Raw genomic sequence first — 23,891 nt, 5'->3', positions numbered from 1 at the left:
CTTGCCACAGGGAAAAGAGGTGGTTTACCAAAGGTTTCTAGTAAAGCAAAGACAATGGACATTTTGAGACTGTGATCCATTTGCCATTTTAGCTTGCCACAATTTCAAATGCATCAGCTGTCACTAATGTATTTAGAAAGGGTGAGCTTTGATTTGTCTCTTAGAAGAGCCATCTGTCCTTAAAACAAATATTGGGCTGATTTAATATATTTTTATTTCTGCAAAATAGCATACTTAGCTTTATAGCAGCTCAGCTGCATGGTTCCATGATGTATAACCACAATAAAAAGCAGGAAGTATCAATATTCTACACTGCAGCAATACCATACCTTAAAGAAAATAGCCAAGGCAAAACAGAGAAAGAAGAAAATGTCTCATTTAGGCAGTTATGCTCTTGGCTGATGTTTCTATTGACTTGGATTAATCAGCTACAGTTGTTGCATAAAAGTGAAAATGGGAACTATCCTTCTCCCTAGACTCTCTCACTTCACTTGCGATAACCACAGTGAGCTTGCAATAATGGTAACAGAAACACATACAGTTCAAGGGAGTCTTATATTCTGCGATAAGAGGATCCCATGAGCCCTGCTTTTCTTATTTCACATTCAGTGCATAAATTTTGGTTACATATCTTCACATATCATGGATTTTTCTATGTGAAAGGTACCGGTGTTCTAGATTATCCTCTCAAATAGTAAGTTAAGACTTTCCTGAAAAAACATGTAATATATTTGCTTGAAGTACAACATTAAACTGCACACAAAATACTCTGAGAAAAGAGCTCTAGGTTTCCAGGAAAATCTGAATTAAAAAAATATATTAAGGGATTAACCCCCCTCCCTAATAATAGAAGCATTGTCTGTACCTTTAAAAACAAATGCCTTCATAGCCATTGCTATGTTACCACACCAACAGTTTCAGCATTTAAGTCTTGGTTCTTACTAGCATGACTCCTAAGCCCAGCTGCTTCCTATTGGTCAACATCAACCACCACACAGAAGCCACTGGTGTATGGTTATAATTTCATATTAGGATCATGGAAACCCAGGCCCAAATCTCCACTCTGTCATCATGGTGCTCTCTGGATCAACTTGGGACAGTCACACATGGCGAATAAACTGTCAGAGGGAGAACTGGATACATAAAGGTAGGTTGGTTGGTGGGTGGGAAGAAAAGAAGGAAGCAGGAAAAGGGGAGACTCTATAGGAGTTTTCAGGGAAGGGAAAAAGTAAATAGTGGAGGAAAAATGTGAAACCCCCCTCCCACAGGACCTTGCTTATACTTAGTATATTCTATATGTTTAAATTACAGTACTTTGGTTTTAGTAACCTTGCCAACAAATCTATAAATCAAGTAAATAATACCTCTGTATTATAAATGTAATTTACAATTAGAAAAAACAACACAGGCCTTTTCTCAAGATGCAGCAATGAAGGAAGTGAAGAGTAGGACAGCTAACACTTATCCTTCTTCAAAAATCTCTGAGAAACAATATGTCAATTGGGAATTTGCCCATAGTAGAGAGCAAGTTAATTGCTGTAGACCAGCCTTTCCATTAAATACTGTTCTCAGTTAAATCTGTGGGAGAAAGCCAGCAGAATCAACCAGAAGCTATACTTTGTTGAGCAGATCAGTTTGTTAACCCTCGTTCAAGGACAGTGTACATAAATCACTTCAGCACCCAAACAGAGCCCCTTATGGAAGGAGAATGCATCCTCTCCACCCTCATCAGCTCTGCCAAACACAGTAGGGCCTAGGTTCTTTCTCCTGGACTGTTTTTGAATACCTTGTTTCAGCCTCACTTTGGAATTCTTTTGGATGCTGCAAGTTGATTCTAGTGTTCATGCATTTGGGCTTCCCTCCCCTCATTTCCCAGGCTGCAATTTGCAATATACATTCAGCCTCCCATCCTCCCTTATAGCTCTGCTGCCTTCCCCTTTAAAAAAAATAATTTTGGCAAAATGGTGCCACCTTTGTTTTGGTTGCACCACCATTCTGTGCCCTTAATCATCTGCTCCTCTTTTCTTTGATGTCTCTGGAATGTATTTAAAAAAAAAACCATTGGGTTATAATGTTATAATGCTGCTGTGCAAGAATGCTTTTTTAAAACTTAGAAAGAGCACTGTAATGTGACCCCCCCCCCTTTTTTTAAGGCAGATTTTTCGGAAGGGAGGAGGGAGAGAGGAAGGCGATGAGGAAAGGAGCATACCCAAATGACTCAAAATGGTGGATGCAGCGAAAAACATGAATGCACGCATTTCCACCCTGAACAGCCCTGAATTAGACCCTCTTAGACCCCACTTGAAAAGATGAAATTGGGTTTTCTGGAGATTTCTTTGCTTCAGTGCAAGTGAGGGGGCAATTCGGGTCTGTAACTGAAACAGTGGATTTCAGCATGGAAACAGATGAAAAAGTTGATTCTTTAAAAATCCAAATGATATCGCTAGTGCAGAAACAGTCCCAGATACTTTTTAAAGAGAGGAAATAGCACCATAGCCACTTCCTGAATTACCTGAAAGTGTGGCAAGCTTTTTGGGGGAATATACTTCAGACTACTATGCCACACGGTATCAGCTACAGACATGAAAACAGCTGGTCAGGTAAGTCTGCAAGCTGCTTATTACAACAGTTTAAAGGCACAGCCATAGCCTAAGCATACAATTTCATAGCACTGCCTGCTTTCTCCAGTTTCAGCTGTTATACATAACCTTGACAAATGACAGTCACTGAAAGAGCTTCTCTCACATGGCCCAGAGAGAGCACCTGATGTCACTACAGAATCATACAGAAGCCCTATGCTGCAGCAACTCGGGTTCCCTGAAAGTAGCATGAGAAAGGACCATTAAAACTTTGCAGGGAGTGTGTAAGGATGTTGATTCTATCATAGCTTTTAAAAATTATGAAGCAGTTTCTTTTACATGATCAGAAATAAAATGCAAGCAAAAACTCTTCAAGACATTTCTCTACTGATGAGCATTACCAACCTGCCATATTTAGGGGGGGATTATTGTCATAGTGATATAATTCACGTCCATCATACTGTGTCCTTATGACATTTCCCAAGCCATTTGCTTCTTAAAAATCCATGCCTGCTCCTTGAGTAGAGGTGGCCATATCTTCACACATGTTTGCATTGATTATATTACGGAAGTGACCAAATCTCTTGTCAACCATCTGTATGTACAGGGAATGAGGTGAATTAACACATTATTTAAAGTACCTCATGACCCTTGGATCACATCTTTCAATCTAATGTAAAAAGCACACAGAGATTATTTCTTTCCAGCTCTCTGCCTTCTGTCTGCTAACATTTTGTCTTTCTTTGGTCTAAGAACTAGAGAGAAAGCATAAGGAATGGAACTGAGTGGTAATTTATTGTAATTATATGTATAAATTCACAAACAGATGCGTACCCAGTAGGTTCTGGAAAGCTTGCAAGGACTGGGCATGTAAATGTCTAAGTGATGTGATTTCTATGATTGCCTGATGGTGATATAAAGTAAAATTTGATTTTTTTTACAGGCGGTTGCTTCAGAAGACTTCATGCTATTTTATTATTGGATATATGAGACTGTCATCTTTCACTTTTGCACCATTCATTAAGAGAAGCTATACAGGTGGGTTTGCTTTTATTGATTGAGTGAGTGCATTTGTTACTCTTCACTCCCAGGCCAGCTGGTTCACGGCAGGTTACAGACTACAACCCCGATTTAAAACAATTAAGAAGAAGAAGAGGAAGAAGAGGAGGAGGAGGACGAGGAGTTGGTTCTTATATGCTGTGTTTCACTACCCGAAGGAGGCTAAATGCGGCTTACGGTCACCTTCCCATTTCTCTTCCCACAACAGACACCCTGTGGGGTGGGTGAGGCTGAGAGAGCCCTGATATCACTGCTTGGTCAGAACAGTTTTATCAGTGCCGTGGCAAGCCCAAGGTCACCCAGCTGGTTGCATGTGGGAGAGCGCAGAATTGAACCTGGCATGCCAGATTAGAAGTCCGCACTCCTAACCACTACACCAAACTGACTCTCCGATTTAAATTATAATCATAAAAATAATTCACAGGCAGCAAATAAACTACCAATGCCACCCACCCTCACTCAGCAGACCTCAACTATTCAGTATAGTGGGATACTAATATAAATGGGGTGGCCAGTAGTTCTGGCCATTTCAAGGAGGGGCCACAATCTCCCTTACCCTGGCTTCAACCCAATACCTGGTGGAAAGGTTTAATCTTGCAGGTCCTGTTGAACTCCATCAGGGCCCTCAGCTCTTCTGGGAGCTCATTCCACCAGGTTCCATCAGGAGTACCTCCCGTGGATTAAGGATTTCAGCTTCTTGACTCTTGCTTGCTTGTCTTTTAAAATCAGAGTCCAGTAGCACCTTTCAGACCAACAAAGATGTATTCAAGGTGTGAGCTTTTGAGTGCAAGCACTCTAGCTCACACCCTGAATAAATCTTTGTTGGTCTTAAAGGTGGTATTGGATTCTGATTTTATTGTGCTACTTCAGACCAACACGGCTACCCATTTGAATCTGTTCTCTTTTAAGTATCCCATGTTTACATTTGACTCAGGGGACTGGAACTCAACATAAGAGCCAGTTTATTGTAGTGGTTAGGAACGTGAACTTCTAATCTGTTGATCTGAGTTTGATTCCGCACTCCCCCACATGCAACCAGCTGGGTGACCCTGGCCTTGCCAGAGCACCGATAAAGCTGTTCTGACTGAGCACTAATATCAGGGTTATCTCAGCCTCACCTACCTTACAGGGTGTCTGTTGTGAGGAGAGGAAAGGAAGGTGATTGTAAGCCACTTTGAGATTCCTTCAGGTGGAGAAAAGTGGCATATAAGAACCAACTCTTCTTCTTCTTCTAAATTGCAATCCTTATACACAAGACTGCTTGAATTTCATTGTTTTCAGGAGGGCATAAATAATTAACTGTGACATGGCTGTAGCCGTTGCCAGCATCAGAAGAGACCTTTCACTTGATAAAGTGAAAATCTTTAATGGACTATATTAACAGGAGAATTTAGGCAGATGTTTTGGAGAGAACTGAATACATCTCATCCATATAAGAATAGCAGAATTTTGTGGATAAAATCAGCAAATACTGCTTATCCCATCTTTCAGAGATGTAAATGTAGTATACTGGTTAGATTGCTGAACTAAGAACTGGAAGACCAAGAATCATAGAGTTGGAAAGGGGCATACAGGCCATCTAGACCAATCCCCTGCTCATTGCAGGATCAGCCTAAAGCATCCCGGGTATCTGTACAGCCACTGCTTGAGCAGGAGCTCACCACCTCCTTAGGTAATTGGTTCCACTGTTGAACTACACTGACTGTGAAAAAATGTGTAGATTCTTCTGTCCCACAGCAGCCAGAACATGGATGGATAAGGTACCTGGGCTGGATGAAAGGTATCTTGCCTGTCTCAGGTTACATGACCTCCTTCTGACTTTTGGTTGCTGCTTATGATCATTTAGGGTCTGAATCCAGCTGGACACTTTTGGGATACAGAAAAGTACATGAAAATGGGACCACCTCAATGAATGCATGATTGTGTGAAAAGTCCATGTTGTAGTTGTCTGTAGTTATCTGACACAGATCATGTGGTGTTGTGGTGGCCCTGGCCCTGTTGTACCAGTGCAAAATTGTAAACACAAAACATTAGTAATAAGTCAAAATAATGAGGGCTGAGTATCAAGGCCCATATCACATAGAGTTTTAACAGACATTCTCATTTATTTACTACATTTATAACCTATTAATGTGTCTGAAACAAGCCTCCTAAAGTGAGAAATGGAATACACCAGATCAGGGGCTGTCGCAGCAGCAATCCCTTGCAGGTAACTATAGGATCAAGTTACAGTTGATTCCAGGGATGTCAGTTTTCTTAGCAGAAAGTCACTCTAGGAATTAATGACTAGAATGCTGGTTGTAGAAAGCCATTGATGAAAAAACAAAACAAACTAACAGTGCTTTTTTCAAAGTCCCTTCAACTTATTTAAACAATTGTTCAATATATTGCATTAATATAGGACATGTTGTAAGGACAATGTCCTACTGCACTTGAACCTATCATTCAGCCTCATGAGTTTGGCATTTTAGCAATTGACTTAGCAGGTAGGAAACTATCTGGGAATCGGAATCCTTCGTGCTCAAAACAAAATCTTCTGCAAATCCATGTCGCCACTGGACAAAAAAAAGTCACATTTCACAAAAGCTTAAAAGAAAAATTAAATCTTTTGTTATTATGGAAAACAATAAGCACTATTGAAGTTTCTGATCAAACAATATCATCTTGCAAGTAATGGTCAATTACATTTCTTCATAATCTAATAGAGCCTCCCCAAATTTAGCAGCTTTCTCAGGCTTAAAGAAGATGTTTTATTGGGGAAATAAGAAGAGGAAATGCTTTTAACAGTATGCATAATTAACCTGTGGAACTCATGGTGTCAAGGTATGATTAAGACCGAGAGCTTAGCAGGTTTGCAGAATGGATAAGACATTTATATGGAAACCTCTGAAGTTACATTAAATCAGGATTATATTTATATAAAAACATTAACAGGGATAAAAAACGTAAGCCAAGAACTAACTGACTGCTCTGACTAGGGAACACCTCCTGTATGTCATGTAAGCTCTGTCAACTTCAGAAATACTTTATGGATTTCCTTAAGGGCACTTGATCATTCTTGAAGAAAATCTACTAGACTAATTTGAGGTCCTAATTGGGTAGTAGCTTTGCCACCAAAGTTCCCATGTTCTGAATAGGAACCTGAACAACTTATTTTCAATTCAATTGTAAGCACTGTGACCCTGTGCTTTTTTACACCTTGGATGACATATCTGAGCTGGGGGCATCACTTTCCCTTTGCCTCGCTGCTCTTCCTGTCTCTCCTCCCTCCTTATCCTCCCAACCATACTTACCTAGCAACTACTGATGCTGCTTTGGTAAGCAGCAACAATGGCCAGCCAGCCAGTGTAGGGAAGAAGAAAGGCACTCCCCTCAACACACTCCCTTGGTAGCCCCTAAGGAGTGTGTCCAGATTGACTTTAGATACAGTGCAATCTTATGTGGAATTATTCCTGTCTTAGCCCTACTCAGGAGCCTGTTTAGGATCTTTCAAACGCAGGTTAAAATGGCCATAGAAACTTGCTGAGTGACACGTTCTTAGCCTAACCTACCTCACAGTTTTGTAACAAGGATAAATCAGAAAAGAGGAGAATGATTTAAGATGGGGTATAAATTAAAGAAACAAATGCATACATGCATAAATAAAGTCAATTGAATTAAATTGGAATAATGCCTCATTGGATTTCTTGGGCAGTATTTGACTACTGTTGGGGTTGCTTGGGGAGAGACTAGAGGGAGAAATAGTGGCTAACCTATGATACCCCTGGAGGTGTCATGGGGGGTTCCCTGGACTTTCAAAACTTTGGAATAGGGTTTGGAAAAAAGCAGCTATTTCTGGATTTTTGGCAACATAACTATTTAATATTTTTCTTTGTATATTGTGTTTGCGAGGTGTTTTTTCTTTGTCCTAGCTATTTGTTTAATTCTGTTCCTAATGTACTTATTTCTGTCCTGCCATTTTCACTGGGGTTTTACATCATTTATATGTAACAGAAACAATAATGGCATATGTTAGAAAAAATTACCCATGAGAACACTGAACATGTTGTGAACTAAAGGCTCACAGGTTTGATTTGCACACAGGAGAAGGAGAAAAGAAGCAGGGATTTTAGAGTTCTGAAACAGTGAGGCTTTGAAACTGGATAACTTCCTGGGTTTACCTAAGCTCAAGTTTGATTTGAACCCAATTTCAATATTATGATTATTCACAAGTTAGCTTTCCTTTTCCTAACTAGATATAATCTTAGAAGAGCTTCCTTCACTTGGTTCAGTAGCATGTGCTGAAAATACATAACACTGTATTTGTAATAATATCTTCTCCATCTGAAACCCAAATTAGGCAGCTGGCTTGGTAGCATGTGTTACTAAATGTGCACTCAGCAGAGGTACTTCTGGGAGATAATGTGTTGTATAATAAGCCTGCCTCCTTAGAGCACTACTGACTTTCAAAGGATTTTCCCCCACATAGACTTTTAATATTATTTTACTTGCAATTTCAGGGAGTAACTGCTAGCTATACATATCTATCTCACAAATATCCTGATCTAAAGCTCCTCACGTTGTAGTAGTAAGTAGTACACATGTTACAATGGTGTGAATATAAGAACCCAAAAAGAGTGGTATAATCCGAACCAAAATCCGTCTGCCGCTCACCATCCAGTTCAGCATTCTGTTTCCAGCAATGGGTAACCAGATTTCTTTTGGAAGCTCACAAGCAGAGCATGTGGAAAACAGCTTTCCCAAGTGAGTGTAGAGTATGGTTGCCACTTGGCCTTGAGGAAAATGGCCTGCACTTTTAATAGAGGCTTCATGTGTGGGAAAGGGCAGTTAAAGTTCTTCATGGCTTGGGGTCGATTCCACACCAGCAGCACCACACATTTCGGCACCAGATCATTTCCAGCGCTGAAATGAGTCCCTCTGGGAAACACAGTGGCGGCAGTAGGTTCTGTTATGTGGGGGAGGGGTATTGGGGGTGTTTTATTTTGCTGGAAGGTGGGACAAAATCTATACAATGCCATGTAGCACTGTGAATCTGTCCAGGTATTTTAGTTCTATGCCATCTCCTTGTTACAATGCTAGCTTTATATTTAACTGTGGCAGTTCTCAAAATAAACTGCCAGTGTGGTACAGTGGTTAAAAGAAGTGTCTTTTCATCAGGAAAAATGGGTTTGATTCTCCCTCCTCCCCATGGACCCAGCTAGGTGACCCTGGGCTAGTCACAGTTCTCTTAGGACTCTTCACACAGAACAGTTCTAGAACTCTCTCAGCTTCACCTACATTACAGGATGTCTTTTGTGGGGAGAGGAAGGGAGTGTAAACTTCTTCTTCTTCTCCTCCTCCTCCTCCTCCTCCTCCTCCTCCTCCTCTCTGGCTCTATTTTCCTGTGCAAAACCAAAACCAAAAAAGGAACACAACCCAACTTTAACAGATAGGAACTCAGAAACTAAGCTGTACAATAAAATAATGTAAAAATGTTGATTATTTATCATCGTGCATAATTAAAAACGGAATAAAACCTTCATAAAAACTATACAGAACTAACAGCACATAAGACCAAATGCGTTTTGACCCTACTGGGTCTTCCTCAGTGGTCAGAACTGTGATATATAAAATATATCACAGTTCTATATAAAATATTTATATTAAACTCATTATAAAGTGTAGCTGAGTGGTTGAATGGGATCTGTAAATTATGGCTCCAACCAATATATGTAAATTTTAGACTTTTTGGAGACCACCTTCTATGACATATGCCTAGGCTCACCATTCCTCGCTATTATATAATTCTGTGCTGAGAGTGTATCTCATGTGTGTCAGAAAAAAAGCCAGGGGAACAAAGTTCCCAGTGTGGTAATGGTCTATGTGTGTTAAATATTTTTTAACAGATTTTGGTGAAAAACTTCTCTTGAAGTTGATGAGACAACAAAAATATATATGAAATACAGGGAAGGTAAGGGTTTGTTTTTGTTTTTTGGTAGATTCTATCCTTTCTCTCTCAAGTGACAACATCAGAATCAAACCACATGACAATGTGATGCAGCATTACTATAAACAGCTAATGTCATTCTGAAAATGGCCCAGTTTAGTGCTTCATCTTGTAAGGTCCCATGTGCACAGAGAAGATGCTGTCACCCCTAACTCATATTTGATGTTCATCGTGCCACTTCTTTATAGCCATGAAGTTATCTAGGAATATTTGGCACCATCATACATTGTTAGATTGAAATACAGTTGTTCCGGTAACATATTTATTGTTACATGGTTATACAAAGGGGGGGGGGGGGAGAGGCTGTCATTAAAACACTGACCTCGCATCGACTGGCTTCTGCAAGTATTGTATTTTAATGTTACATTAGTAGAGTGCTTACTTTATTATCAGTGTATACATTTATAATCTACAATTGTTTTATATCTATCTGATCCATGATGGTGAGACGCAATGCATTAAATATTCATGTACTTTGAAATAATGCCTTGTAAAAATGTGGGGGAAGGTAGTATGGCACAAAATGGAGTCCATCGCTCTATGTGAAAATGATTTTCCTATCCAAATCCAGCACAATCATCTATTTGACACTATGACGTATTAGTGTATACCATACTAGCAATTGGATTAGCTGTTTAAATTCTTCTTCATTTTTCTACATTCCTTTCCTTCAGTCTCTCCCCACTCTACAATTTGTCTCCTTTCCTCTCTCAGCTGTCTGTTTTTTCTATATTTACTGCCATTCTACTTCCATTGCCTTCCTCTAACAGGCAACCTGTTCTGTCCCTCAGTCCATCTAAAGCACTCTATATTCCTCAGATTTTCAAGATGCTGATGAACACGCTTCCTCCACCATGATTGGCAGTTCCAATGAATCTGACATGAGTGTCAGGGAGATTCCTTCAGTGAGACAGATAGCAAGAGAGGATTCTGAGATCTTTCTGGTTCAGAACCCAAATTATTGACCCATGTGACTTAATCTGATTTTTTGCACAGATTTAGACTTTCTGAGAGCCTTCATTCACACAAATCATGGGATGCTATTATTACATGATATTGATCATACACAATTGGAGCTAGAGGAGTCTGCTGCAGCAAAATTAAACAGAAAACCAGTGACACCTCCAAAACTAGCAACATTTATTTCAGCATAAACTTTTATGAGTCATTCACTTCATTGTATACCTTGACTTTAAATCCACAGGAGATATATTTATACCCAAAAGTACAAGCAACTGGACTACCCTGTGTGGATGTGCACTTGTGAATGATTATTGTAATGCAGTTGTCATGCAATATCCAACAATGTGTGGATTCAGCCCAAATCTTGATGAGATGATAGACTAAGCATTTACTAAATGAACTAATGAAAAGCATAATAGAAAGATTGGTTATGTCAGATTTTTTAGCAGTCTGGGAGTGTTGGCTCTGGTATGTTGCATCTTATGTGAGATTTACAAACCCCTTGAGGTATAAGGCTCCCAATCCAAGTACCAGGGGAAATTACTTTTTGGCTGGCAGCATGTCTCAGTTGCAGGCAAGAATAAGCAAAGAGCAGCTGTATAATGGAACCAGGGTGAGATTGCCCAAACACTGGCAAACCCAATGGGAAGTCTCTTAAGATGCCTGTGCTAAGAAGGTAAATCATTTGCCAAATGAAGCTGAGCCTGTTCAATAATCCCCAAACCCTCAGTTTAATCCAATCTTGATGTTTATGTCTTTCTTTTAAGGTGGGGAAGACAGTGCTATGCTATTTATGCGATACTGTGTAATGAAATAGGAATCAAGCTTCTATGCAGTCATGTGAGTTGACTCACATGATCAGTCAGTGCACAAAAGCATCATGTGACCAGCACGCATTATTACTAATCAGGAGGATTGCTGCTTATTGATATAAACTTCATGAGAGCAATTTAATGTCATAAAAAAACATCCAATCTTAGCTCTGGGCATAAACCACTAATTATACAGAAGAGGTATGAATATAATCTACAGAGTCCTATTTTGAGGTCCTTTGCTAAACAGATACCTAAAAAGAGGGGAGGGATCTATCTAGGGAGATCCCCAGGTAAGTTTCATAGATTTAATAGGCAAAAAAAGAGGGGACATTTCAAAGGCACAGTGACTTTTCCTGTTATCACCCTTTTCATCTCTTCAATATCCTGAGTTGACCTAGTTTTTTCTAATATTCCCCAAACAGAAAGGCTGCAGTGTATCTAAACAATTTAGTTTTGGCTCCATTTTGCTGGGTGGTGGTAGACACTTATTGTTATTGTTATTCTCGGTGTAAAACCAAAAAGGGAAACCAAAACCCAAACTAACATTTCTAACTACACATGGAATAGACCAACATAGAATGGACCAAATGCGTTTCGACCCCGAGGGGTCTTCCACGGTGGCCAAATTATTGTGAGGAATGCATGCATGCATGTATAAAATCAAAAGGATTGCTGGATGGCAAAGAAAAATCTGTTAGGTGCTTCTCCAACTAGTCTTTCTAATGTAAAGGTATGTGATTTGGAGCCCGCCTTCTAAAATATGCACTTGTAGAGGCCACCACTCTCTGCTTTTGCCCAAGTCTCAGTTACCAGTGCATTCCCACGTGTGTCAGGAAAAAAGCTTTTTCTCTTCCATGTGTAGTTACAAATGTTATGCTTTTAAATCATGATGACTATATTTTAATATGTTGAATTAGTGCACTTTATGTAATAAATATTTGAAAATTAAAAAAAAATGTGCAGCTCAACCTTTAGGTTCCTAATTATTATCGGTGTACCACCAGTGTGTATAGTGCTTTACAGAGTACAAGACAAGCCTATGTCAAGAAGATTCTCAGCCATGAGTCTGCACTGAGATGTACCATTTCACTGCTAAAGTCACTGATGCAGCAAGGAGGTATTTGATAGGTAAATGTGAAGTACCATCTGTCATCAAGGAGTAACACATGGGCCCACAGATTCCATGCAAAGCAGCCATTACTCGTTCAAAGGTTTGTGGTAAAACAATGCAACCCATTGAATTATGTGTGTTGTTGGGTGCCAAGATCTACAGAAGAAATCCTAATACAGGCAACAGCTGACCGATTGGAAGCGGTTTTCAACAGGTACTTGGCTTTCTGTGCTATTAATTTGCTACAGGTTCACTTTCAGTGTGACAAATCTAGCCTAGTTTTCCTGTCGCACTTGCTAAATCTAGGTCAGAAATAAAAGGTCTAAGTGACTCTGAAAGGGGGAAAAAAGCAGCTGGTGATTTTTCAAGCAGTTAATCGAAATCCGGTTAATTGTCTCTATTGTGCACTCAGGGAAGGAGCTGGGTAAAATGAGAAGCAAACTACTTAATAGTACCAGTGTGTATAAAGCCATTTCCTCAGCTGTTTGCCCTGACATGGAGGGGGAGGGATCCTCTTGCTGTCTGGAAGGCTATACTGGTTTCAGCCATTAAAGAGTTCTCTGAATTGGGACAGGGCTGAGGGAGGGAACTGGATTCAGGCCACTGTAATCGAGTTATTTTGCATTTTTCCTTTTCGACTGAATTCAGAACCTGGCTGAATAATTTTGTGCTATCTTTTTACAATTTGAACTGTGCCTAGGTAATCATGATGAAGAAGAATCTTCTTTTATACTCTGAAATTCTCCTTCATTAATATGACTGGGCAGGTGTAGATATCCTAGCTCATTATCTGTTGGATAAATGTGAAGCTTTGTATGTAAAGGCCTCAGTGTCTATGATCAGCATCTGGATTGCCAACAGTAGGGTGGGAATTCCTAGAGATTTGGAGCAGAGCCTGGGGAAGAGAGGAATCATCGCCAGGATTTTGATGCCATAGTGTTCCTCCTCCAGAACTGCTATTTTGTCCAGAAAAACTGGTTTCTGTAGTCTGGAGACCAGCTGTGATTCCTAGAGCCCTCTCAGACCCCCCCCCCCTGGAATCTAGTTGAGGCTGGGCAAAAGACATCTACAGTCTTGTTGGTGGCTCATAGAATGTGGCACCTTTTCCTGTTGCTTTTTTTTTGGGGGGGGGGGAAATTCAGTGCAGAACAGCCATGATTACCTGGCAACCTAGAATCGCTTCTGAGTAAGAGCAAATGCTTTAACACCCTTCTCTGAATCAGCTTTATAATTTTGTAACAAAATTCAGTTTGATTGGCTAAAAGCTGCTTTCACAAAATCAGTTCAGAGTGACAATATTGATAGCTTCTGCTTTCTTTAACTGGCCTATTAACGATACATTTAAAACAGAAAATAAAAGTAAGCTATAACAGAACTTCAGTGGTATAGAACAACTACCATCATGGACCCATTCTAGCAGGTGAATCTGCTAGAATACATCTGGGTGAATAACAGTATTTTTAGGATAGAGATTTCCCTAAAGGCAAGTCAAAACATATTGCTATATTGTGATTTGAGTCTTCTAACGTTGAGTACAACAAAACTTGAATTGTGATAAGTTCCATTAAGCTCCATTAAGGTTTATAATTTCCCCTTGCCAGTTGGTTTTCTATGACCTTATAACATCTGCTTGTTCAGTTTATGAAAAACTATAAAGCATGCTAAATGATTAAGGCTAGCAATCACTCAACTTCTTGATCTGTCTTAATATGAGCATTAAATGAAGAACTGGCAGATACTCACAACAGAGATCTGATCCCATCAGCCTCTGTACTTTTCAAAGGGTGAGTTCTCCTTTTAGTCTGTTTTTAAAGGTTTAGCACTAAAAACAAAAGTGAGAAAACACTAATAGCTATAAGAAGACTGAAAAGACAGGCAGGACCTGAACGTATTGCAAATTTAATATTGCCCAATATGTTTTGATCCAGGATCATCTTCAAGGCTGCTGAAACAAACAATATTAAACCATATTAGCAGAAATAACACCATATGAGAGCAATGTGAATCTTCAACACAAAGTACCATATCAGCATCACAATCTAGAATAAACTGACCCTCAGCAGTATTTCAAAAATAAAGTATAATATTATACAGGGTATGATGGAGCTGCTTCATCAATGATAGATGGAGGCTGGAAGGTTCAGTTCCATCAGCGGAAGTTGGATTATGGCATGGTAAAGTATGACAGGCTGCTTTCTGCCCTTACTGATGACTTTATCTAAGGTAGTTGGAGGCTAGAAGGCACAGTCTAAACTGAATCCAGGCATGATGGAAGAGGGCCTGCCATCCCATTGATCCATCCTATCATAGATCTTTAGCCAATCCTTCCCGTAAGGAGCTCAGGGTTCTCTCCTCCTCCATTATAACCCTAACACCCCAATACAATAGGTAAGGCTGAGAAAGGCCCAAGATTATCCTATAAAATCAGAATCCAGTAGCACCTTTAAGACCAACAAAGATTTATTCAAGGCATGAGCTTTCGAGTGCAAGCACTCTTCAGAGTGCTTGCCTTGAATAAATCTTTGTTGGGCTTAAATGTGCTACTGAACTCTGATTTTATTGTACTTCTTTAGACCAACATGGCTACGCATTTGAATCTATCCAAGATTGTTCTGTGAGCTTCATTGCCCTGGGGCTTTGGATTCATGTTTCCCCAGTCCTAGTTATCCAGCATATATGGTCCCCTCTGCCTAGATTCACACTTAAATGCTATGATAAAGCCTTTATTTGTTTTTTTGCATACAATAGACTATCCTGGATTTCAGGTTTTTCTCTAAAAAGAGAGTGCTTCTATAATTTGTGGGAACAATGGGGGGAGCCTTGACAATGAAACAAAACTTGACTTTTCCCCTGAATTCTCCATTAAAAGTGTGTTGCTTAGCAATGCATTCACTGGGCAAGTAACAAATGATGCTTATGTCATTCAAGTTAAAATCATCCAAAGTATATGAAAATCAGCACGTGTGTTTTAGATACTTTTTGGCTCAGCCACCTTCAAAATGGAATTGATATGCATTGTCCCAATTAGCAAGCTTGCCGTGAGGCACCCTATAAAAATCTACATTATCTAGGAACTGGAATATTTTTTTAATGAAGCATGTAAATGTCTGTACACAGTGAGGGGATTGTAAGAGTTGGATTTCAATAAACTCCTCGTAGAGCCCATTATTTTACATATGCCAAAGTACTCTCTTCTCCTGCTGTCAATCTGCTTGCTATATTTAACAATTAGTTTAATACACAGGCTCCTTGAGGACGAAAGGCAGAGGGGCTGCCAATTTTCTGTATGGTTGGTAGATCATTCATAGCCTCAGGCTAATGAATGGTAGTTTATTTCTTTGACCTCTTCTTGAAATGCCAGTAACTGTGTTTGAAGTGAAGGTCTAGGGTTGCCATTCCCCATCCCCCCATTTCACGTTTCTAATTAGGCCCAGTGCATTTCTAATCAAAATGGGGAGAGATGTTCTGGTGGGAGGAGAATGGTCACACCACGTTTGGCTGAAGAATTTATCAAAAATAAAGGGATAATAGTAAAACAAAATTACAACAATGAAACGGAAAAAAGAACTGCTTTGAAAGAAACCCCAGCAGGCTACAAGTCCTGCAAAAAACAAGTCTAGTTACCTCACTGAGAGAGGAGAGTCCATTGCAACTAATATATTTAGTGGAGCCAGCCATTTTGTACAGTGCTTTCTGACACCCCCTTATTTTACAACAACAACAAAACAGTCCTTCTGGAATAGCTTGACTAAATGTTCATGACTATTACATGGCAGAAATCACATGTATATTTGAAATATACTTGTTTGCGTTGAGCCACTATCAGATGCATATGCACATCTGTAGTCAATTGGACACAGAGCATTGGGCCTTAGATATCAGGGTTCATAATTAATGAAGTTGGGAAGGAATCAATATACAGAAAGTCATGTTAATATTGAATCAGATGCTTAAATGCAGCTGACTTGTTAATGCAATGACATGGCAGCTACTTCTCTGGGGCTTCTCTCCCAGAACTATAGAGAAACAAAGAATCATAAAGTTGGAAGGGGTCTCCAGGGTCATCTAGTCCAACCCACTATACAATGCAGGAACTCAGAACTACCTGCCCACCCACTTTTGAGAATCTCCCAACCTTCTTGGACTTCCATCTTCTTAAGTATTTCTGACCATTGGATTCAAGTCTAAAACAGTAGTCCCCCAGGTTGCCCCTTCTACTTTCTGGGAAATGAAGTTGTCAGTAATTGGGCCACTATAACTCTTAAGTGAGTCGGCAAGGGTAAGATGAACATCAAATTACACACAGTCTGTACTGCTGTGTATAACTTGCTATAAGTAGGACTATACTATGGGTTTTACTTGCTCACAACTTGCCACTCCCTTAAGGAGGCCCCTAACCTGGGGAGTCTGGCATACAGACTTGACTCACCCTACAAACCAGGCTCGATTCTATGCTACCACCAACTGTGACAATATTAACACAAAAACACCATGAACACATTCAAACAAAACAATAGAATTCCAATGAACTTAACCATAACAAGAAAGTGGGAGGGAAGCTGTCTTCCATCAGTGTCAGGTGAACAGGCTGGGCAGGTACGTGTGGTGCCTTTTATAGCCTGTGCTACCCTCGCCTCCATGATGACTCATTGCATCATCAAGCCAGCATGCCACTGTGCGCTATTAGGCACACAGGTCCAGGAGTGTCCCCTCTGTGCCCCAGATCCTCAGCCCAGTCAACATGCAGCCTTGATGAGTCAGTGCCACCATTGTCCTTCTTTATTGTTGGCACTGTGGGTTCCCAAGTTGGAATCCTATGATTCCTGGCTAAATTCAGGAGGAATCTGTTCCAAGATGGTTACAAATGATTTCTCTTAAGTGCTTGATATAACAGTTGAATATGGAAATCCACAGGACAAATCCCATGCAGATGACAACTGTTCTCCAACAGTGACCCTTTAAGTCTGATCCATAAGGAATTATGGAAACTAGTCTGAAGTATATCCCCCTGATAGCCTACTACTATCCCCAACTGTCTTCAAAAAATACTAGTTTCACCTTGCTTTCACGTAACATTTTTTTGAAAATTAATGATGCTTCTTCAAAGACCTGCTCACCACTGTTAGTCTGGACATATTTCACCAAGAAATAAACCATTAACTTGATTCAATGACTTTGTTGGTGGTGGTATCCACAGAACAGGGTTGTAATGGACAGGTAATTTCATCTGAGCAAAGTCCTAGAAGATCTTTGAACAGAGGAGGTGACCTTGGGACCAGTCACACAGTCTCAGCTTAACTGATGTTACAGGTTGTTGTAAGGAAAGGAGAAAGATGAAAGCTGGGTTCCCATTGTGAGGAAAGGCAAGGGATATCAGTAGGAAGAAAAGTGAGATATGTTGCAAAATGAATAAATCAACAGAAATGCAGATTTCGAATCTAATATAGAATTGAGAGGCTCCATTGAGAGCACTTCTGGAAACAAAAAGCCCCTGAAAACACCATTTTTAAAACTTCAACTTAAGTATAAAAACTGTGCAGTACAAATGTGTATGGAGAAATACAAATAGAACTAATATTAATTTATTTCAAATATACATAATGTAGCATCGTGAGAATAACACATGTCTAATCCCTAGGAATTTTGACAACTGAATAATAATAAAATCACAAGGAAGTTATATAAAGGTTTGAGATTTCTCAGAACAAATTATGTTTTAGTGCTCATTACATAACTACAAGCAGCTATATAAATAAAGAAAAAAGAAAAGAAAAACAACTGATATTTTACTATAATCTTTAAAAACAAAGCAAATTAGAAACATAATTTTGATGTAACTATCTAGTTTTGTTAGCAAACAGATTTTTTCACACTGCTTTTTAATGTCTGAATTTACCAATTTTTTTTTAACTTTCACAATTGCTGTTTAATTCTTGTTAGCAGGTTTCACTTTTCTGGGAGATCAGAGCATAGATCCCACAGGTACAGATTCTCAAGAATTTCTGGAGGAGAAATATACTATGCACAGACACTTCCATTTATTACCCTTAGGCCAATTGGAAAATAGAATGTTTTAATCAAGTTTTAAAAACCATTTGCTAAGGGCTGACCTTGAAAGAAAGTCCTGGAAATAATTTGCTATAGATACTTTTTACAGAACTATCAAGCCTGATAGCATGTCTGAAACCAGATGTGTTGTGCAAACCTTTTGTATGGAAAACCACTAAAAAGAGAAAATGAATGATGGAGCTAGGTATTTTTTTAAAGGTGAAAATAATTCATCCCCAAAGAATTAGAATAACTTTAGACAGAACACAGATGTAGATGCAATAATAACATCTTTTGGATCTGCAGTATGAATTTTTACAGATGTTTTGGATAAGACATGGTCACTGTCAGTGGCTCTTGAAAAGTAAAAAAGTTACCGAGGGCAATGAACTAGAGTGTATATTTATTTGAATTTTTATAGTCCATCTTTTCACTTAAAAACTTTCAAGATGGCTTACAATTGTTAAAAAACTCACTAAAATCTATCAATAAAACAAAATCTATAAAGTAGGCAAACAATATACAAAAAAATTCCAAAAATTAAAACAACAGTAAAAGATTTAACCATCTCCAAAAGGCATGAGAGGGTGGCTCATTCTTTATCTTGCTCATAAAAGCCAACACCCATGGCATTTTATGAGTGTCTTTGAAAATAGTCCATAAATAGTGTGACACCAAAGGAAAAAAAACTGTTCCCTGTAACCACCTGCCTAACTTCTTAAGGAGAGAATACACAGAACAGAACGTTGGTCACAAATCATGAAGAATTAAGTACTTTCCAAAACCTTTCCTGATAGATTTCTGTGAAATGATTAGGGAATGGTCTTTTCAGCCTCCAACCCAAATAGGCAATCAGAAGAATACTATGGTTGATACTATAGAAAACTGCTCAAGAGCCTCTTGTGGCACATGCAGTCTGAAAGTCATGCAGTCTGAAAGCTTTGCCCATGAGGATGGGAGTTCAGTCCCAGCAGCCGGCTCAAGGTTGACTCAGCCTTCCATCCTTCCAAGGTCGGTAAAATGAGTAACCAGCTTGCTGGGGGGTAAACGGTAATGACTGGGTAAGGCACTGGCAAACCACTCCGTATTGAGTCTGCCATGAAAACACTAGAGGGCATCACCCCAAGGGTCTGACATGACTTGGTGCTTGCACAGGGGATACCTTTACCTTTACCTTTTTAGAAAACTGCTAATACCTAAAAAGGCAAGGAAGACAAGTTATGGGTCAAATCAGGGCTGGAGGTTGGATTAAAACAGACATAGAGAGCATCTTCCATCTGGAATTGAGCCACCACAGGAGTTTCTTGCCCTGAACACTCACAGGATTTGGTTTTCAGCCTGCTTTGGATGCTTTACTATTGAACCAAGAGATGAAACCATTGTCCATATCTCAAGACGATTTCTTTAAGGGTAGACTCATGAATATTTCCTTCAAAGCAGACTCCTTTAAGATTTGCCTGAAATTACAGTCTTCCAGTTATTTTTTGTCAGGATGGGCTAGGACCTTGTATATTAGTGGTAAAATGAAGCCCTGATACTTCCACATGGATGTGCTAGCAACTTTGGTGAATGAGAGACAGCAAAACCCTTGGGCCATCCCTGTTGCTAGAACAGGGCTGCCTTACTGATTCTTCCTCACTAGGTCCTTTTCCTGTATCTGTAATGCAATTTTTTTGCAAAGTTATCCACAAAGAATGTTAAGATCTGTAATTGCTACCTTCTAATCTTCTGGAGATCAACAATTTAACATTCTGGTTCCTGAAAAAAACCCTTGGGGTATGTCATCTAGACCCAGTGACTTGTTAGTTTTCAATTTGTTCATTAGCCATATAACTGCATGTCTCATCACCTTTTGATAGCCTCCTAGAAAACAACATCTCCAGCAAGGGTAACTGCTTTGCATTTTGTGCAGTGAAAACAACTTCAAATAATTTGTTTTCTTTCCCAGTCATCTCCCTATCTTTCTTTAGTATCTTTACAAACTTATTTGTTGTCCAAGGGCCCTACTATCTCTTTGGTTGGTTTTCTAGTTATGATGTACTTGAAGAAATTATAATTGCTTTCTTTGTGCTCTTCATATTCACTTTTCACCTCCCTTATGATCAACTTATATTTGTTTTGCTTATTTTTGGATACGTCATATGGAGAAGATTTCTAATGGAAACCACCTTGTCTTTTACAGCTGTCTGTGCCTTCTGTTCATATTGGCATCTTCTTAGATTTAGTGGTAACTTTTATAAACTGAGGTTTGCATTCTGTCTGAGATTCCATTACTGTGGATTTTTATAATTTCAAAGCATCCTGAAGAGATTTGACATTTTTCCGTCTCCCTTTGAGTAAAACTTTAATTTTTTTGAAGTAATGTTGGACTTTGTTGCAACTCTCCATTCATACAAATACTGTATTTAATAGCTTTATGGTAGTTTTCAAATGGGTACCACAACATTTCCTTTGTACACACCAGAGCCAAAGGATCATTCGGGATCCAAGGCCATGGTCACTTCCCCTGTGGCCTGCTTCAAGACTAGTCAGACCAAAACAGCATTATTGACAGAATTTAGGGATTATGTCTCTTTCGTATGCTGCACAGTGGAATTCTAAACAGATTTGCTCAGAATCTACTAATGTTTGTGGATCCAGTTATTCTTTTTCTTTCTCTCATTGCAGTCCTTATTTTTTCACTTCAGAATCACCATCAGAATTTTTGCCAGGCATGCAACCGTCTATCCCTATTCAGACCTCCCATTTCCCTCTATAGTGATTTTGTGAGCAAGTCTATTAAGTATTCTAGTTTATTGGACTCTGAGTCTTATAGAGCTAGTCCTATTCTCTCCTTATAGAGCATATTCTCATGGTTATGACTGAAAGACAGCCTCCCTTGCTTCTTTGAGATCTGCTCAGAATAGGTGATGTACTTTATCTTTGTGTGAGTCACTGCTAAACCATCCTCTAATGGTAAAATTCAGGTATATAATCACATTTATGTGCAGTTGTCTTGGGCAGACATAACTTCAGGCACTGCTTCTTTGTCTTGCTTGATTGTAGGCCACATTTGACTATTCTGGGCTACATTTAAAAAATTCCAGCACATCTCCCATTCTCCCCAAGCAGCTATCTATAGTAGTCTAGTCACTGGCATTTCCCCAGTTTCTTATTTGCCTTTGCAGCTACAGCAGGGTTTATAGGAACTGCCTGTGAAGTTGATAAGAAATCTGCTGATGAGCTACCTTTTTCCCTGAGTGCAATTTTCTTGTGAATGGTCATTGATTGGGAGGCATTTCCTTTCCTTTATATTTGTGATACAAAGGTCTTCTGCAAGTATCTCCTTAGATCTATTTGCCAAGCACTATGTATTTAGTAAGAAGGTACATTTGCCTAATATGCACAGGACTTTGATATGCAAATGTCAATTTGTTGCCCTCTCCAGTAGCTTTTTCCCATATGAATGATTTATTCTTGCAGTAAGTTTGCATTGGAAATAGGTAAAATGCATGAATCCAGTATAGCATGAAACAGCACATTTAATAGGGGTTATCTTTGGGGGTTGGACTGTGTTCACATGTGTGCAGAGTTGCAAGGAGTGCTGTTCATTAAGAATTAAGTCTTAGTATGGTCTTTTTAGACCAAAGTTAATTAATTACATACATATATATTTTATTGGCAGAAAATTGGTTGTTATCATTATTGATAAGTTGAAAAGCTTCTCATTTTCTGATGTGAGAATAGCATCATTCAGGAATAGTATCATTCAAGGTCAATATACAGAGTTGATATTTGTGTCTGGGAGTTATTTTAAAAACTAACTAAAATTGTATGCAACTTGAATCTGTATGAACCTTTCTCACAAAATTGTAGATTTGATTTTTGCATTGTTGACAGAATGAGCTACTCATGTGTTTTTGATGATGTCAGTAATGTATTAAAGACATTGTCCTGTGCATTTTAAATGATGATTCTGAAATGAGTTTCACAAACTGAGCACTTTTTCCCCTACTATGGGAAAATAACTCTTTTCCACAGTCCTGTTCCAAAATTCAGAGCATTAGGATAGTGACCTTGGTGCAGGAATCACAGAAATTGTAAGGGTTTTAAAATACCTAACTTCTGGATGAAGGACTCAGGGTCCTTGGTGCCTGGGGTGCTGCTATACTGGAAGGACATCAAAAAGAGGGTCTTACTGAAAACCTCCAGAGAGACCTAAATTGTTGCCACTGTTGTAACAAGGATAGAAGGAGGAAGACTGGGAAGAATTCATATCCAATTTACATTATCAGCTGAGCCAGAAATACTTGGGACTAGAATGTTTGCCTTGACTTGAAGGGCAGCATTAAAAGTCACATGAGCTTTGCAAACTGAACCTAGTACTTACAGACTTCAGGAGTATCATTAGTTTTGAACTTGATGCTCTTCAGTTGGTCAAAAGAAAAAAAAACATAGGGAAAGCTTTCATTTATCTAACACAAACTTTTCACCTTGCACTCAAATACTGGTTAGAAGGTATTTCTTTGTCTGAAATTGGGAAGCCATAAAGGTTTATACATGACATCTCCCCCCACCCATTTTACTTTATGCAGCTGATAAATTAGTAAATTGATCACCAACTGACCCGACATCTAGCCATGTAGCAAAGAAATCTGAAGAGCATCAAGCTGCAGGTCCAGCCATCGGCGACTCAGTGCTTCTCAGTCTGTACTGCTGTCAGAAGACTTGTAATCAAGCCAAGATTGCATGGAGACACCAGCAGTCTGAATGACTACTTCCCTCTAGCCAATGTACAATTGGCTGTCATGATTTGTGCGATTACTTGAGAGGCTAAAGCAATCACATACAGGCCAAGAAATAGTTCTGCATATTGGACTTGGAATTCATCATTCCATCACAATCACAGTGTTGTGGATTCAGATTTCATTCTGCCCACTGAGATATAATTCATCAGTATCCTTAGTATTCCATGGTTGCTTCCACATATTGTTGAATATTTTGCTGTTGGCGCACAAGAGCCATAATTCCCAATGGGATTTTCTTGCATGGACAAGTCACGTTGCAAATTATTCACACAATGTGTGAATACAACCTTCAAGCTGATAACACAATAACTTCAGGACTGGTACGACTATTGAAAATCTGAGAAACTTAGTCCAAAGTAACATAAAGGATGGTTCTTAGGTTCCTCATCATAGCAGGCTTATGCATTGACCTAAAATTGTATGATATTCCGTTTAAAGAAAGATCTGCTTCCTCTTTCATCCTGCATAACTGATTATTTCTGTATTGAGAGGGTTCCTAAGGTGAAATAGTGAGTTCTGTACTCTAGTGATACCTTGCAAGTA

General features: G+C 39.2%; 1 long non-coding RNA gene across 1 annotated transcript; it reads left to right on the top strand.

The window, feature by feature from the left end:
* Positions 1-1,002: 1,002 nt before the first annotated feature.
* On the top strand, positions 1,003-9,588 carry LOC143844206 (uncharacterized). The gene is made up of 3 exons (XR_013233859.1): positions 1,003-1,147; positions 3,523-3,617; positions 9,524-9,588. It is a non-coding gene; the product is annotated as an uncharacterized LOC143844206 (long non-coding RNA).
* The last annotated feature ends 14,303 nt before the right edge of the window (positions 9,589-23,891 follow it).

This window comes from Paroedura picta, chromosome 9 (genome assembly GCF_049243985.1).
Source record: "Paroedura picta isolate Pp20150507F chromosome 9, Ppicta_v3.0, whole genome shotgun sequence".
Taxonomy (NCBI): Eukaryota; Metazoa; Chordata; class Lepidosauria; order Squamata; family Gekkonidae; genus Paroedura; species Paroedura picta.
The sequence above is the reverse complement of the archived record's forward strand: the minus strand, read 5'-3'. Positions and strand labels throughout refer to the sequence as shown.